Below are 17,449 nucleotides of genomic sequence, written 5' to 3' on the forward strand. Positions count from 1 at the left end.
AATTCAGCATCAAATAACACAAGAGCGGTTTTGAATAAATGAAAGGATACTTCATTTTGTGATATAAACGTATACATCCGTATAGTAAACCCCTCTCTTTTCCAAGTGCTGGGCTTCATGCCCGTACCTGCCTAGATTAGTAAATTAGCCAATTAGTACATTCTTAACCATGTACCTAATATTAACATATACAGTATGATTAAATATATAAAATTAGTTTGACCTTCAAAGGTCCCTTACTGTCAAAAGTGAGATTTCCATGTCTTTTGTGATTATAAAGCAATTCGAGGTGCTATGAATACTGTAAAAAGTATTTAAATGCTTAGTCCACGGAGAAATGCACACAGCCTGTATTCAGAAACTGTGTCTTTAAACAAGCTGTCAGGACTTATAAAGGTAGGAAGTGGCGCTTCAGGGCAGTAACAGTCATTCCCCGGCTGCAATGATGGTGCCGAGCCTTCAAGAGTGCAGATGCGGAACGCTGGCCAATCAGAGCAGACTGCGCTTTTTTGGGAGGGGGCTTAAAAAGACAGGCGCTAAAATGTAGTGTTTCAGACAGAGGGTTAATACAGGTATAATCAGACAGACAGTATGAGAAAAAATGTGTTTTTTTAAACAATAAAGCATTTAAAAAAGTTATAGTAGAAACCCAAAATACAAGTATGAAAATAAGCATATGAGACCTTTAAGTGATAAATAATTGTCTTTTAACTGATCATTGTAGCAATAATGTCTGTGCTTTGTGTTTAATTAGCAAATGTTGTTAGCAGGTTAAACTAAAATGGTGAACATGGTACAGCATGGAACAGCATACCTGCTAAACATCAGCATATTAGCATTATCATAGTGAAAATGTTAGCATTTCGATGTTAGCATTTATGTTAAAAGCACTGCTGTGTCTTAGTATAGCCTCACATAGCCGCTAGCATGGCTGTCAACTCTTACTGTCCTCGTAATTTATGGCACTCCTAATGCCATATTATAAAATTATATTCTCCATTCGTTCAAGTAGGATTTATTGCTACCAGGAGGCTCCACATTCTATGTATTTTTGCACTAGAACAAATTATTTTGATGGCATCTCTGGTCCATTTCCAAATGGAATATAATTATATAACCAGTTGTATCTCTATATAAATGAGTTTTCAGTTATTTATGTATCTTTAAGGTGCAAAATCCACACAGCCAATGTTTATTTTTCTTCAATCAACAATCCCTGCATATTTGTCTTATTCCAATCTTTCTAATCTTGCCTTGTATGACTTTCAAAACAATCTTTAATCAATCAAATTAGAAGAATATTTTGTTCTATACATGACTTTATGGTGGACACTTTGATTGAATAGCTCTCATCTGCTACAGGTATGGCACTCTGCCATTATCCTGATATAACAGGGGGGCTAAAGCAAACAACTAGTAGACATCCAAGCATACATATTGCGCTTCTGCTTAACCACAGCTGGGTGTTGAGTCTCTGCACTGTATTTTTAAGGCTTGTGAAGATCTGTCAAGTCTCAGAGGTGTATTATTCACAGAAAAATGGGGCTTACTTCCACAGCCCTCATCCAACACTCACTTTAAAAGGTGTGCGCTCATGGTGTAGTGCTGTCTACTAACCCCCAGACTCTTTCTCCTTCCTTCTCTTAGTCTGTCTTACAGAATATTTTCCCCACTTCTTGTCTCATTTCTTACTTCACTGGTTGCTTTTCTTTTGTCCATTACATGCTTTGCCTCTTTGTACTGTAGACAAGGCTTCTCAATTACAAAAATGCCACCCAATCACACCATTATAATTCTCTTATTAAATTCCTGGTTAAGAAAACAGTCACTCAAGCTCTATTAAAAAGATTGAGTATCCATGTTTAACACAATCTAATGGATGTGTGAAATAAGCCCCAGCTATTAATGTTTAATGTATAATTAAATGTTCTACATGGCCAAACTTGTTTACTGGAATAATTGATGTTTCTGATTTCCTATTTGCCTGCAAAAGGGACAGGGACAGTAGGGGGAAGAGACAGAGACCCACTTGTCTCACCCTCTGCAGCTGAAGGTGTTGAGGTCAAGTCACAGATGTTAGAAGTAATTACAACACTTGACACCAGGCCAGTTTTATGAGCTCTTAAAAGCTTGTGACAGACCTTATATTTCAACCACAAGCTGCTTGATAAACAGAGAAAAACAAATGCTTCATTCCCCACATCTGCAAAGCCTCCATGCAGGCTCTAAACTACAGCCTGAAAAGTGCTAGTCGGGGTGGGGAGGGAGGGTGGGGTTGTTCTGATTTCATCTGTTGGTTTTGGTTTGCGTGTTACCTGAGAGGAACAGCAGGGTGTGACTAAGGTGGAGAGTGAAGTCTCACGGCCCACTGCACTTGAGACATAGTAAAGTCTCCAGGGTGAGCCTTCATACTTTTAATTTTTCTGTCTTTCATTCTTGATTTTGCTCCCCGCAGTGCTGAAGGATTTGTGGAAAATATCTAACTGTGATTATTCTGACCAATCAGAACTTTTAAAGTCATAAAATAAAAATAAAAAGATATGATATGCTTAAAAGTAGGGAAATTCCCAAAACTGTACCGACACTGTCTTAAGGACACTTGTCCTGCTAGCTACCGGACAAGTGATGCGTCTGCAAAGACGGTGAAAAAGAATGCAAGCTATGGATGGATGTAAACCTTGCATGATTAAACCAATTGTAATAATTGGTTTAGCTAATATTTTATGAGGAAGGGATACATTGAGCATGCTTGTTAGACCTCGTTATTTTTTAAATAATTTGTTTATATATATTGCCAACTCACATAGTCAATGTTACTTACCTATACATTTGCAGGCCAAGATTGCCATACCTGATAAAATCAACAATTAAACTTTCACTTGGCTTGTTAATCAAGTAAGTTAAAATTTAAATTGGTGATCTGACATTTAAAAAAATTGCGCTCTTTCAAGTCGTTCTACCCTAGCTCTCTACCAAGCAATCCATGTCTTTGAATGCATCATTTCACTCTACACTTTCATGCTTTTCTCCTCTCGTTTCTGATCCCTGCCACACCATCGCTCACATCACTCTATCCGATCAATAATCAATGTGCATTGCCTGCCAAAGACAACTCACCTGTAATACTGTTTACAGTGACTGGACAATAGCCAAGCCTTGATCAACGCACACGTGCGCTGACAGATGCACCCGCTCGCCGGCTGGCTTTGCAGAGCTTCACACTCGGGGGACACTTTCCTCTCTCCTGCTGTTCCCTTTCACACTCACTCCACCTCGGCTGCCTAACCACACTGCTTTTGAGTCATTCAGATCTCTCTCAGGTGGTTCAAATTTAGTTTGAACTTACAGGCGGGTTTAGGCTGATGAATAGCTTTTATTGAACATGAAAATATTTAAGGATTGAGATTAGTCAGCTCTTTCTCTCTGATCATCTTAGTCCGCCAGGAGATGTGCTCAGCATTAAAAAAAATGGCACAGAAATAAACTAAAATGTGTGCAGCGTCTATTAAAAAGGACAGGAGGGAGGGCTCGTTATGTGTGAGCTGGTAGCTTAGGATCATGTCCGGCTGCTTATGAAAATATCAGTGCATAATGCATGTACACGTTAATGGTAATACCCTGTGTTTGATGACAGAGAATTGAGTTATTGTCTTTCAGAGTTCAAATTGTTTCCTAGGATAGCAGTCACTCTCCCCGCTCTTAATCTCTTTTGCTTGTGTCGTCTTATCGCTGATGTCGATCTACCTTATCCTTGTCCATAAACCAGCCTCTTCCAAATTAAAGCCCCTGACACCAGATCTCACCCAACTTGAGTAATACCACACCTATTGACCTTCCCATCCCTCAAACAGGCAGTGGCCGGCACATTGATCAATCCCGCTTATGGCCTTGGTGCTAATCTTCCAAGGGACCGACAGGAGGCGACGTTTTTTTTAAAAATAAACATATTTTTGGTAGCAGCTGACCTTCCAATGAAAGAAGGTGGGTGGGCGGGATGTTTGTGTGCTCGTAAGCGCTGGTGTGACTGTGGTTATTTATCAATGAAGCTGCATTATAAACAATAAAGAATACTGGGTCGGGTCTCTAAGATCCTCTTCCTCTAAAGCCTTTAATGTCCCACAGTGTTAAACACACTCAATTTCACTTACTCACACGCAATTTCACCTGTCGTTGTTTCACTACTTATATCCTAATGAATTTTATTTCTGACTTGAGGTAAGACCCCTTCAGTCTATTTTATGACATTAAGCATTTACCTTATGAAACAAAAATTCCCTCTGGGAAGTTTATTACAGTGGTTAATATTAAATTGATGTGATGAGATCACACGTACTAAATTGAATAATGAAATGTGCTGTAATCACTCTGGATTCAAGCGGCAATAATTAAAGCAGATATGATTCTCTACCGACATACTAACAGTGATAGCAGCACAGTTCGACCTAGGCATCGTCTTTGCCACGGGGCAAAGAAGACTAGCCTGTAAATACTGTGTCTCTGAAGACAGAAGCAATCGAGCGTGCTTCCCTTTTAAGTATTCGACCACAACAGATTTCTTACAAAGACATCCCTCTGAGCTGCTTTCTTATACGCATCCCAAAAACAACAACACAGCAAACCCCAGCAAGCAAAATCAATACTCAACAATAAAGGGAACAGAAATGCATATTTAGAGTGTGATCAGACATTCCTTAGGGCCAAAAAGTGTTTATGGACAATTAGTCAGTTTATATAATTAAGAGGTGTCAATACAAATTTGTCCCTAATCAATGTTTGTGTTTAAATTATTAAAGGGGGACCCCAACAATTTAGTATTGCAACTTAATATAGTTGGAGGACTCAAAATCAAATAAAAAATCTGATGATTAAAGGCAGAAGTATTCTGACTTTTAGTCGCATGCTGTTATCATAGTCCTTGTGATGAACTGAACTTTTTGTGTGTTTATATTAGAGTTCCCCATTAAAATAATATAAGATCATGCTTTATGGGTCTGTCTTTGACAGAATGTCATCCCAAGCGTATTCAAGTACTTAGTGCATTGGTTTAGGACACTTTCCATGTGGGCTTGAATCTGGCTATTCTGGTTGGTCTCCCTAACCACTATTCCGCCCTGCCTCTTTCAAGAGATAAACATTTCTAAAGTGTGGCAGCTGAAGCACAATTTAGTTGCAAACTTTACCCCTACTTTCATCAACCTTGCTCTCCAACTACCCATGTGGGAATGAACCCCATGCACAACTGATTGTGGCGAGATGAGCTTCTGCCTGTCCAGATGCACTATAGCGGCCTGTTGTTGCAAAGCTAAAGGGACAGTGACAAGCACTCAGCTGGTCCCTCAGCAACCAGTCCCATTCCCTTCCTCTTATCTAAAGTGACAAGAGGAGTTTCCCAGCCCTGCTATGCTTGAGGCTCATCCTGCATTATCTCCCAGTGTACCAGCACCACTAGCTATCTTGAGTCCCCTATTCCCTCTGTCCAAAAATATGCTTTAAAAAAAGGATGTTTGCATTGCTAGAAATTTAGGAGTGTGAACCAGTTGTGCTGCTCAGATGTTTTTTTCAAACCACCGATCATAGACTCAGAGCAGGTGTGTGCAGAGCATGTGGAGACCAGTGCAGGTCCATTTTCCTATATCTCTTGCCATGTACTACATTGCCCTTCCCACCAAATGGCTTGAGTTTCCGATCCAACAAAGTGTGTGTGGAGAATGCAAAGCGACAAACCATGAACTAAAGCAGACACCCTAATGAGATATTGATTGCCCACACTGATGTTTACACTTTTGCCTGTCTAACACTCTCCAAGTCCACCATAAACAATCAGCCATCTGTTCAAGCACATTCTGAGCTCTGCTGTGCAATTTTGATGTGTCTGATGTTTGAATGAATTAAGTGTTTTGATACATAGGGCAGCCGGTATAACTATCCGACATAAATAATACATTTCTACATACTTTTCATACTTTTATGAACTCCCACTGCACAAAGTGGACCAAAACAAACCAAAAATAACTAAATGAATATGCATATTTTTAAGCAGTTTCATAGTGAATGACTCCAACATACAGTAGCATTCTCACACAACTAAATTTGACACTCCACATACACAGCACAAACTTCACCCAAACAAAACACATGAAAATGCATTATTTTTTAGCTGTTTTGACAATTTTGAAGACTCAAAGGCTACAAACAGAAAAACAGTTTCTCCTTGAGAGACAAGGCTGAGGAAACCTCAGCAATTACATCTTAGCCCCTGTCCTCCCTTCTTTTTTTCTTTTTCTTTCTGCTTAGCAGCAAATTATCCCATTTTTCTGTGCTCAATTAAAATGTGTATTAATTGTGAAAAAGCCCCAGGGACTTGAGTCATTTCGGATAGTATTCATTAGCCATGGCTTATATTTTATAGCCAGTGAATGCAAAACAGCAAATGATTGAAACACATTTTTGTTCTAAACAACAAAGGAATGCTCACCCCGAGCACCCTGTTGTTTGTGCAATAGCCCCGCTGCCTAAAGTAAGGGCTGAGAGCTCCCATATAATGAACCTGGGAAGCTACTCTTCGTGCAAAATCAATAGTGACGAGCTCCTTTAAAACTCTCAACTTTGAGCCTTTGATGCCTGAGAATACATTACCGCCGTTAACTAGGGCTCCCGTCCAGGCAATAAGTATGCAGCTCACTCTGCAGGCTCCATTTGCTCCCATCCACACACAGACTTCCACCATTACAATTACAGTGGACACCACAGCTGTAGTCTACTAGTTGTTTTATTTATCACCCTGATCATTCCCACTTAGCAAATTTATCAAACGTTACAGTTTTACTACGGGTCGTCGATAAATCTGTGGACAGCGCATAGGTAGAAAAGAATCTGCTGGGAAGGTTTGATGTGTGTAATGCTCAACGCATTCTGAGCTCTTCATCCCCGCACAACTGTAACCCATATAAACCATACCATGTATGAAGACAAGCCATAAACACACAATTGTCATGAAGCCTTCAGCTTTTCACATACATGTAGATGTTACAGTGCTACAATGGGCACTGTGTTGGAAAATACAGATTATTTTTGCGTGTGTTTCATGTTTTATGTGTTTGTGTGATGCAAGCACATAAAATATTACATGTGTGGGTGTGTCTTAACAACAATGTAAAGAAGGAGAAATGTTTTGCCTCTGAATGGTTTTTGTCCACAAAAACTCCACAAAAGCTTTAAAGCAGGCATCAATTTAAAGGCATCCTGCCATAGGCTGCCTTTCGCTGCTCATATTCACACTGTATTGTTGTGGCTGTCAGGTGCAGGTGAACTCAATATTTGCTTTTAAGTCTTTGCACGTATGTGTGTGCGTTATGGTAACTACAAGCAGTCTTCATCACTGTCACATCATGGGCCGTAATCATGTATGCAGTGGCCTTGTTAAGTACTTTCCCACTGTCTTTACAGTCTCGATTTGCTATTGTGAGGACTTAAATTTGAAGTAAAGAGGTTGGACTATCGCCTCACTGTCCACCATTAACTAATTGGCAGCATTGTGCGCACAGTGAGGACCAGAAAAAAAGAAAAAGGAAACAGTCATCTTTAGAGCGTGAGAGTGAATCAAACTCTGAGCAAAACATGATGACAATTAAGAGACAATTCCCATGCGTCCCCTCTCACATTTCCGCCTTAATTTGTTGACGCAAAGCTTTGAATGGTGGACTGAATCAGTTTTATGAACAAAAGGATGACTGACACATCTGAAACTGGCATATGAATATTTGAAATAGTTAGTCCTTACAATTAATCATGGGTGTGTGTGTGTGTGTGTGTGTGTGTGTGTGTGTGTGTGTGTGTAGTGTAACACCTTCACTGTGGAAACATGCTAATATGTATCATGCAAAGATTATAGCTCTGTTATATTGTTAAACATGTGCATGTGTGCATTTATGCATCAAGATGGCAGGCATCCATGTAGGTTGCAAACCCTTATATATTTAAACAGATGCATGCAGCTCATGGCCTGTTGATTGCATAAAGGATTGCTTGTCCCCAGGAGTGATATGTGTGAGATTACGTCTGTGCTGCAGAGCCCTTAAGTGTAAGACTATTATGCGTATTGGATCTCATGTGGGAGGAAAACGCAGCTGAAAGCTATTTATACAGATTATAACTGTGAATAAGGTGTAGAGGGGGTTATACTGTACAGTATGTAAGGCCGTCTGAACAAATCCAGGATTCATATACAGTATGCAAACTTTGAAAGCAATGTGAATATTTGCTGGTTTTTCTTAGTGTTCTATGATAATGAAATTTCTTTGGGTTTTGGACCGTTGGTCATAAAAAACAAGGAATTTTAAAAGGCAAAGATGGGCTTTGAGAATTTGTGAAGGTGATTTTTCGCTATTTTCAGAGACAAATAGGTGCCTTATTGTAATGTAATGTAATTGTATTTAAACAGGGACAGTGTACAATTATACATTAACCTTGTAATAGAACAAGGAGAGATGCTCTGCACCAGGTTGTAGCAAGTATTACAAGAAAAAGTTTAGATGAAAAGAACATTTTCATCACCTTTTTATGGGACTTTCTGCTATGACAAAGTCTCACAAAGGCATTTGATTTTATGTAATTGTGCAGCCAATCCTTTAACTTTACTCTGATATTTATTTTGTACGTAGTGTGGAAAGGAACTTTATTATCTTTCAATATTAGATCATAACAGAAAATAAATGCACCTCAGTAGGAAATGTGGTGCTGTAGAATGACATATTAACGACATGCCACTCTACATCTGTGCAGAAAAATTGCTGGGTTTAATATCAGCCACTGGAAGGCTGCCAATAGCATCACAGACCTGCTGTCATGTGCAAGAGAAGAAAACACGTATGTTAAAAGACGTGCGTCTTTTCTTAGACCTCTATTCACGTCAACATGCTGTTAATGGGGATTTAATTTGACATAACTTTTGCATAAGTAGCTGTTAAACTGATGGGTTTGCTTTCCTGTTAAGATCCACCTTGTATATTACAGAAGTATTCTTGACACAGCCAGTGTATCCTTCTCTTGCTCATTGGTTGCCTCTCCGAATAAGTCCAGTACATTGCCACTAAGACTGAATGCCTTTTAGGAATTGCAAAAAAAAAAGAGTAAAATTATATTTTATATTTAAGTTGGATGCAATTGAAACAGAAGATATTGAACTATTTAGTAGTACAATTTTTGTGTTTCCATATCTCAGCTGAGCTTTTATTTCCCTGTTACATTTATTATACTCAACTAACTACATGATGAACAACAATTTGAGAATGTAATAAAAGTAAAAAAAAAAAGCTATTATTGTCTGTAAACTAGTTATGAACGTATCCGTGATTCTGATGACAAAAAAATAATTTTTATAATACGCAGCAGTCTTTTGTGCTAGGTAGAAAGAATTAGGGCTTTCCTTTTCATTTTTTCTCAAAACCTGTCACTGTGCCAGTATTGGTTATAGTCATGCCTGTAATTTTACTCATAGACAGTGACACTGTAAATTGGCAATTACAAAATGTCAGTTAATAGAGCAGGTTTGCAAAATACAGATGCTTTTAGATAAACACAGGTCTAGGAGTTCAAGTGTGAAACCACAAGCTTTAACTGGAAAGAGCTCAAATCAGGTTTCAGGTATACTTGGACTGATAAAGAGCTCACATTACATGTAATGGAACATCACTATTTTTCTGTTTGAATAATTTCCATACATACAATTTTCCCATATCCTGTCACCTTCTCTGTAGCCGTTCTCTATCAGTACTACAATACTTTGCAGAAATGTCTACTTGAGGAAGTAGGACCTAATCAGGTATTTATGCATCGGTTAAAATCTAGAGTGTATCTTAGATTACAAATAAATGGATTCACAACCTGTGCTCTGGAGGTTAGGATTCATCCAAATTGACTATATAGGCCCTCTGGTGGCTGCTGTGGTATTTTAAGTCAATTTTAGTCAATTTAGTCCAAAAGTGTTACTATACTATGGCATCGGCTTTACATTTTAAAGTAATGACAGTAATGACATTTTGGAAAATATGCTAGTTCACTTTCTTGCCGAACGTTAGATGAGATGATTGATAGCTCTCATGCCTGTGCATTAACTATAAAACTCGAGCCTTTGTTGTTTAGCTTAGCTTAGCATAACAACTGGAAGCGGGGCATAACACTTAGCCTGGCTCTCTTTGTATCTGAAGTTCAAAAATGCACCTACCGGCACCTCAAAAGCTCATGAAGTAGTCCATTTTATTAGGTTGGTTCAATCCATGCACAAATGAAAATGTACACAAACCTGTGGCTTTACAGGGAGTTTCATGGTCTACCTACATTTTATTCTACGCTGGTTGGCAACCTACGAAGCCCCAAAAGTGACATGGAAAAAAAAAAAAAAAAAAAAAAAAAAAACATGTACTGGGGACAATCACTCACTATACTTTTGCGAGATCTTGACTTTGTTTTGCGAGATATCAAGTTTTATTTGCAAGATCTCGAGTTTCAATTGCGAGATCTTGCAAATCCAACAAACAATAAGGCTAACCTTAGCAGCTGGAGCTAGCTAGTATCTACCTCGTAGAATGACATAATGATTACATCTCCTTAGTTGTCTAAATACATCCTTCGTTTATTTTGATAAGCATTACTAATTAATACATGCCAAAGTTTAGTGTTATAATGAACATTGTTGTTGACTGTTGATGTCAATGACTGCAGGCTAACCTTAGTGGCTAGCACTAGTTTGTGTTGTCATAGCAATCGGTAGCAACATGCACGTTCATGAGCTTCTCTCTCGTGTCTCTTACAAGTATAGATTGTTCTCTTAATATATCCATGGTATACGCAAGGGGGTAAGCTTCGCTTCAGAACTCAAACCTCCTATGGCGCCATTTTGATGCTACAAAGCGATCACCTCCCGTTAGCATTCCATTGACTGCCATTGATTTTGACGTCACTTTGACAGCGAATAACTTTACATCTGAAGCGTTTAAAGACTATTTGTCCATTGTTTATTTCTAAAGAAACACGACAATGTATAACAGGTTCCATTACCTTGTATCTCACGTTATGGCGTAGCAGACGTTTTTGTAAAAATAGGCTAACTATTGTGTCATAACCAAGCAGTTTTGACTTACATGAGATGTTTAGGTTTAATTACTAACTAGCCTTTTAGTTAGCAATAATTAGCCGGTGCCTATTTTGTCTCCTTACATATACCTACGCTCTCCGCTACCAGAAGACTTAACAACTTTTAGACAGGTTGCTCACATCACATTTACGTTGTCTCTCTCAGTTGGAGGCTGCGCAGTAACGCTCAGCGCTCACCGAAAAATTGCTTCTAATATCCTTCACTGGTCTCCTTCCACAGCAACGGGATCTGTTGGTCCAGTTTATATACTGTCTATGGGTATACGTGGCGAACTCATGAACTCGCCGTTTCATTGTGTAAAATATTCACTAACGTTAAACATTGTATTTTTGTTGTTCCTGATCGTTTACATGCTTATCTAATAAACAATAGATGTATTTAGAGAACCAAGAAGATGTAATCATGTCATGCTACTAGTTAGCTACTAGCTAGCACTAGCTACTAAGGTTAGCCTTTTTGTTGTATTTGCGAGATCTCACAAATGACACTCGAGATCTCGCAAATAAAATTCAAGATCACTGTTGCCAACTCTTTTCCAATCAAAGTATCTAGCACCAGCTCCAAAAGTCGCTAAAAGTAGCTAGATGACGTCATACGCTCATTTGCATATGTGACGTCGTACGCTCATTTGCATATGTGACGTCATTACGCAATCATTTGCTTAAAGCTTAGTGGTTGTGTCAGCAAGGTAGATATAAAGAAATAGAAATCTTTAGCCAAATAATCACAAATTCAATACATGAATTTGTTGTACCTTATAATTATTACTTAGGTAGCCTATCTTTGAAGTAAAAAAAGAAATTCTACAAAGGGAGGGAAAAAGATCGATAAACAATTCTCAAAGAAGGCTGGCTTGCCCAGGGCCAGACCAGCTCAGCGGCGTCTTTCTCCCGTTGCGTCCCGCTGTCTCTCGTACCTACACCGGCCCCGCACCCTGTCCCCCCTCCCATTCTACCTGCCTGCGCACTGTGCACACTGCTCATAGACAGTATATAATGGACCAATAGACCCCGTTGCTCTGGACGGAGACCAGTGAAGGCTATTAGAAGCACTTTTCCGGTGATGGCCAGCTTTACTGTGCAGCCTCCAACTGAGAGAATGTGACGTGAGCAACGTGTCTGAAAGTTGTAAGTCTTCTGGTAGCTGTGCCAAGAGAAATCTCAATCATTCCCAATCTTACAGATACGGAGACTGTAGGTGTATGTAAGGAGATAACATGGGCACAGGCTAATTATTGATCACTAACATGCTAGTTAACATTAGTAATTAAACCTAAACATCTCATGTGAGTCGAAACTGCCTGCAAGCTTCTCCTGTACTATACTGTAATTCCTCTACTATGCGACAGTAAGTCACTTGGTTATGACACAATCGTTAGCTTATTTTTACAAAAATGTCTGCTACGGAGCTATAACGTGAGGTACAAGGTAATGAAGCCTTTTATACATTGTCGTCTTTCTTTGGAACTAAACAACGGACAAATAGAGTCTTTAAACGCTTCAGATGTAAAGTTAGTCAAGTGACGTAAAAAAAAAATGGCGGTCAGCGGAATGCTAACAGGAGGTGATGGCCAGTTAGCAACAAAATGGCGCCATGATGGCTCGAGTTCTGAAGCGAAGCTTACCCCCTTGGCACTGCTGCTGCACATGAGGAGAGAGGGGAGGGGCTACTCCTCTGCTCCGCAGATCCGAAGAGAGAGGTGACCGTTTTGGCGGCCACAGGAGAGAAATACCTTGCGTGCTCGCTGGACAATACTGGCGACTTTTCTAGAGCAAGTCGCTGTCTTTTCTACAGAAAGTCGCCAGATTTGTCGCTAGTCGCTTTTGTGAAAAAAGGCGCTAAGCAGGTCTGAAAAGTCGCTAAATCTAGCGTCAAAGTCGCTAAGTTGGCAACACTGTCCTGAGCACATGTATATTTTTTTTTTCTCCATGTCACTGGGGCTCCGTAGAAACCTAATTCCAGGAAGTCAGTGTATATTTTTCTATAAAACCACGACTTGTTTAAATTTAATATTTGGGTTTGTGTATGGGTTAAACAAACCAATTACCAATCATATTTTACCAAACACAAAGGTTGTGTGATAATATTACTGTAGTCCTGTGTGAATTGGCATCTCTGTGATTCAGGGTTGTATTGGCTGCATTGGCAATTATAAAGGAAATCCTTGAGATCATATCTGGGGGATAATATCAATAAATTTGAGTAAAATACAGACTTTGCTTATCCTGTGCGAATGTGATGCACGAAACAGACGTGAGGGGTAATTTCTAAATCACAGGTGGTGCTGCTAGTTGTATTTCTAAACGTTGGACAGAGCCAAGCTAGCTGTTGCCCTGCTGCCAATTTTTATGCTAAACTTGGCTAATCTCCTGCTAACTCTAGCTTCATTTCTAATGCAATGAGAGAGTTATAGATCGTAAAATCTTACTCTCAGAAAGAAGGTGCCTAAGTGTATTTCTTAAAATGTTAATCTATTCCTGATTCATCTACAGACTTGGCTTAAAGTCCCTGATGACTCATGTTAACACTCCAGCTATCTCACAACACGCTGCTCTTTGTACGAAAGCAAACGCTTCTTTCTCTTGCAATGTGGGAAAAGCATGTTTTCAGATATGAAAAGGGCACTTAGTTTGGTTTAGGACACTTGCCACTAGTAAAAAAGCAATGTATTATACAACAGTCTGTTCTGTGTTTATAATTCTTCACCTATTCTTCTTTCGACCTATGGTGAATTCCACGTATATCCTCACTCTGCTCGAGACTTGATTTTTCTATCTTGGCCAATCTGGCCTTGGCTTTTCTATTTCTAAGTAACCACATCCTTGTTTTCTCAGGCCTGATCCATTTTCATATAATATAGGCTAATGTCCTATTTTTTCTGGGCAAATTTCTGGAGCAAAACATTGCAGCAAAATGTTCAACATAATAATTACCCGTATACCAAATGCTGAAAAACAGCAGCTGGAAAAAACTTGACCAGACACAACACACACACACACACGTCTCATGACAAAAAAATATAGGAGAAGCACAATCAGCAAAGCCATTTTAATGAGCATCTTCCCCTCTCCATCTATCAGAATGAAATTAGGACAGCACTCAGCGACTTAGGGGAGGGTAGCTGGGAGAATGGGGGCACATGGCAGAAGGAAGAAGTCTTCATTAAGGACAGTGAAGTGGAGGTAGAAGAGAGGGAGAATAAAGAAAGAAAGACTTAAGTGATCCAGAAATATTTCTCCCCTCCTCTCTCTACCACCTAATCAGGGAGACAAAGTTATGCCGGTCATAGCGTTTGTTATTCCAGCTAATCCCTCATCACGGTATTTCATCAGGTTTGGCATTTGGCTATCTGCATTAATTAGATGTTCGAATGGACACTGCGTTAATAACCGACACGCGGCAGATAATGAGAAATCGTCTGCACGGCCGTATCCTCTCACCATCGCACTACCTTTGTCAGCACTAATACCTCTGTGCTTGAAACACCGCGTCGTGTTTACCTGTGCCGGATCTCATTTATTGATGATTCAGGCTGTTTTTAGTGCCAGTGGCGATAATGTACTGTCTGTACTTTGGGAGATAAGTGTGTTCTGGCACGATAGTTTGGACTTGTTCGAAATGTCTCTCCTTCTGTCTCCTGCTCTATATTTATCTCTGCTCTCCTTCCAAAAATTTTCTTCTGCTCTCTCCTTTTCTTTTATCCCACACGTCTCCTTACATTCTCTCCCATTCACTCTTTCTCTATCTCACCTGTCTTTCTCATTTTTTTTCAGACCTTCCCAGAGGAGAGTTAGAACCCCTATCTGTCTTTTGCACACTCTCCTCCACTTTAAGACTGTCTCCTCCCTCGCCGAGTCCCCCCCCCTCCCCATTCTCCCTCCCTCCCTCCTCCCTCATCCATATCAACACCAGGTAAATAAGCCCTCTCCCTAATATTCATTCACGGTTCCCCTTCTTCTTCTTCTTCCCGACTGCCTCTCCTTCTCCAGCTGTATTCCTGTACACATTTCAGTTTACACGGCACGCTTTAATATTCTGTCCTCCGTCCCCGCGCTGCCTCTCAACGCTTTGTCTCTCATCCCCGCCCTTTCTCCTATACTTTCTCTTTTCTTTCAGTGACGTGACTTTCTCTTCATTGCAAAGTGTATGGTGATGTGCCACACTCCGTCACAGGTCTCAGATCAGCTGCAATCATGGGAGGCACGATGTCTTTGACCTTCCCGATTGTAAATGTTGCTTACTGTATCTCAAGCTAAAACAACTTCATGTAATTTGTCAATTTCTCTATTCCCTTATCCTCCTCCTTCCCTCTTTCGCTCTCTCTGGGTTGCTCTCTTTAAAGCGTAGTCCTTTATCAGACGAGGCATATTGACTAAGAACACATTCTTATTTACAGGAACAGCCTTGGGGAGTAGTCGCAGAGTGAGAAAAGGTCATACTCATTCACACCTTCGCACCTGGTAGCTGCCTGGGACTGTTTTGTTTGCCACCGAGCAGCTTCATTGGAGCAGTCGGAGTGCCTTGCTGAAGGGCACTTGTGTTAACTTAAAGGAGCTCTCAGGATATCTGTCCATTTTCTGTTTCTTGTTCTACTTTAGTCTTGCACCTTTTCTTTAATCCTTCCCTCAACCACTTCTTTTATTCCTCGATCCATCCTCTCTGTCGCCTTTCCTTCTCTCTCTGCTTTTCGCGCATGTCCCTCGCTGCCACACATCAGGAGTGTGTCAGCGAGGATTCAGAGTATGTTAGAGCACCGTGTGGTCACCCTGAGGTTTTATTCTTTAAACCCTCCGTCTGTGAAGGTTTCGTTCCGTCTCCTTCCTCCTCTCCCACCCTCCCCTGCCATTGTAAACAACTGATTATGCCTTTGAGTTATTCCATCAGGTTTTTTTCTACCCTAACGATTCGTGTCATGACATAGAGCTGAACATTGAGGCACTCGCAGATCCCCAGTGTAACCGAGCCTTTATCTTTCAACTTTCATATCCCAGAAGCTCCTTAAGTCTTCTCTTTGGAGAGTTAGCACCAACAGCGAAATCTCTGTCAATTTACCAGGCGGCAAACTCACAATTATTTTGTGCATACTGCCATGATCTTACTATCATTAAAATGCCTCTTACATAACCATCAAGGATGCAATATCTCTTGCTGAGAAGGACAGAGTAGGCTGTGTGTGCATACACGAGTACTCACAGTCCTATTTATTTGTATGTTTTCATGTACATATTTACTTTCCTCTCTCTCATTTCGAAAGTAGCGATGATTCAAAAAGGAATGACTGCTCAATAAGCACAAGCCATGAGTAAAATATTCAAATGGTGCCCTATTTACAAAGGCTGAAGAGTTTCTCTCCCACTGCCGTCACATGTTTGTTATGTGATATAAAAAGAGAGGCAGCAGCAACTCCAGAGACCTCATCCACAGATTTTATGCGCCAAGTGGAGTCTTTTTATAGCAAGTGTAAACACATTAGTTTGCTGCATTAAAATCTGCTCAAAATGTAGTTTGTTAAGTTAGGTCGTTTTGGACAAAAAGATGTGCCGTATCTTCTGTTACAAGATATGGAGGATTCTTCAGTGTTTGTGTTTTTTGGTGATGGATACGATATTTGAAGAGTACAGTAGAAGAGGGCTCGTGTGTACTTATGCAAAATCCCGTGTGCTCCCACACCTGTGTGCAAAGGAGCGCGTCTGCGTGTGTGTGTGTGTGTGTGTGTGTGTGTGTTTTGGGCCAAGCTGCCAGACGGCTGCTATCTTCGTGAGTCAGACGAGCAGCGAAGCTGGCGAGGCACGCCGATCGTTTGAAGTGCTATTCTCTCCCGGAAGTTCGATCCGCCCAGAGGAAATTTGTCATGTTGTTCCACCTTTCTGATTCCCGTATGGTGGGAGTGTGGGGGGGTGGCTATTTGTTCCTATTTGCTGTCGACATCTCAATAAACACACACTTGCGTGTAACAGACCGGTAAAAGTAACTAAGAAATTTGTTTGGCCTTGCTGTAAAATCATTTTATCTTCTCTTTCTCTCCCTGGTTTGGGACAGAAGTGGGCCGAGCAGTTGTTCTATTGTGCCCTATTCTTGACAGGACATACTTAATCATCTATTCACCCAGCCATAAACAGGCTTTACACTGGATTGTTCTGCCTTTTGCCAAACCTCTGTTTTTCTTTTTTTCAGTCGTCACTTGCATCTGCCTATCATCCATTCTTGCTTTGTTCAAAATTGTCTCACCAGATCCCATTCTGAAACCTTTGCACCTCCCAATCTACTCATCTCTAAACATCCTCCCTCCTGATTTCC

This window comes from Perca flavescens, chromosome 19, assembly GCF_004354835.1.
Source record: "Perca flavescens isolate YP-PL-M2 chromosome 19, PFLA_1.0, whole genome shotgun sequence".
Lineage (NCBI taxonomy): Eukaryota > Metazoa > Chordata > Actinopteri > Perciformes > Percidae > Perca > Perca flavescens.